This window comes from Piliocolobus tephrosceles, chromosome Y (assembly GCF_002776525.5).
Source record: "Piliocolobus tephrosceles isolate RC106 chromosome Y, ASM277652v3, whole genome shotgun sequence".
Classification (NCBI taxonomy): Eukaryota; Metazoa; Chordata; class Mammalia; order Primates; family Cercopithecidae; genus Piliocolobus; species Piliocolobus tephrosceles.
The window spans coordinates 20421912-20423145 of NC_045456.1; positions in this window are offsets into that span (position 1 = coordinate 20421912).

Consider the following 1234-nt stretch of genomic DNA (forward strand, 5'->3'; position numbering starts at 1 on the left):
CTCGCAGCTACTTGGGAGGCTACAGTGGGACGACAGCTTGATTCTAGGAGGTCAGGGCTGCAGCGAGCTGTGACTGTACCACTGCACACCAGCCTGGGCAGCAAAATGAGACCCGTCTCAAAAAAAAATATATATATATATAAAGAGAGCCGGGCGAAGTGGCTCATGCGTGTAATCCCAGCACTTTGGGAGTCCCAGGCGAGTGGATCACCTTTTGTGAGTTTGAGACCAGCCTGACCAACATGGTGAAACCCCGTCTCTATTAAAAATGCAAAATTAGCTGGGCGTGGTGGCAGGTGCCTACTTGGGAGGCTGAGGCAGGAGGGTTGCTTCAACCCGGGTGGCGGAGCTTGCAGTGAGCCGGGATCGTGCCCCTGCACTACAGCCTGGGCGACAGAGCGGGACTCCGTCTCAAAAAAAAAAAAGATAGATACACAGAAAAAGGGAGAAAGAGGGAGAGGGAGAGAGAAAAGGATGGAAGTCTCTAGACCAGCTGAACCTATGGGGCGTCCTGTTTCACAGCGCAGGTGTGAGCCCCCTCCACCGGCCCCAGCCCTGGCCGGCTGCCCCGCCTCCCCCACCCCCCGCCCAGCTCTGTTAAGGTAATTAAGTGTTCTCTGCAAATATTCCAGGAATTCTCACTGCAGCACCAGATTCCCTCAGGGCCAGGTCCTTCCACTGTGGAAATCCAATCCTGCGGGGACGGGAGAAACCTGATCTAAAGGCTTTGAGCCAAGAGGGTGCATGCTGTGTGTGTGTGTGCACCTGTGCCTGTGTATAGACACACAGGTTAGATCCAGCTGAGCCTGGAGCAACACGGCTCTAAACTGCCATGACTCATGGATTTCCGTCTGCCTCGGCCACCCCTGAGACACCAAGAGCAGCCCACGGCTTCCTCCTCCTCTGCAGCCTCCTCCGTGTGAAGACAACAAGAATGAAGACCTTTATGATGAGCCACTTCAACTTCATAAGAGTAAATGTATTTTCTCTTGAGGATTTTCTTTTTTTTTTTGAGATGGAGTCTCGCTCTGTTGCCCAGGCTGGAGTGCAGTGGCACCGTCTTGGTTCACTGCAACCTCCGTCTCCAGGTTCCAGCGATTCTCCTGCCTCAGCTTCCCGAGTAGCTGGGAGGACAGGTGCCTGCTACCATGCCCGGCTAATTTTTTGTATTTTTAGTAGAGACGGGGTTTCACCATGTTGGCCAGGCTGGTCTCAAACCCCCGACCTCGGGTGA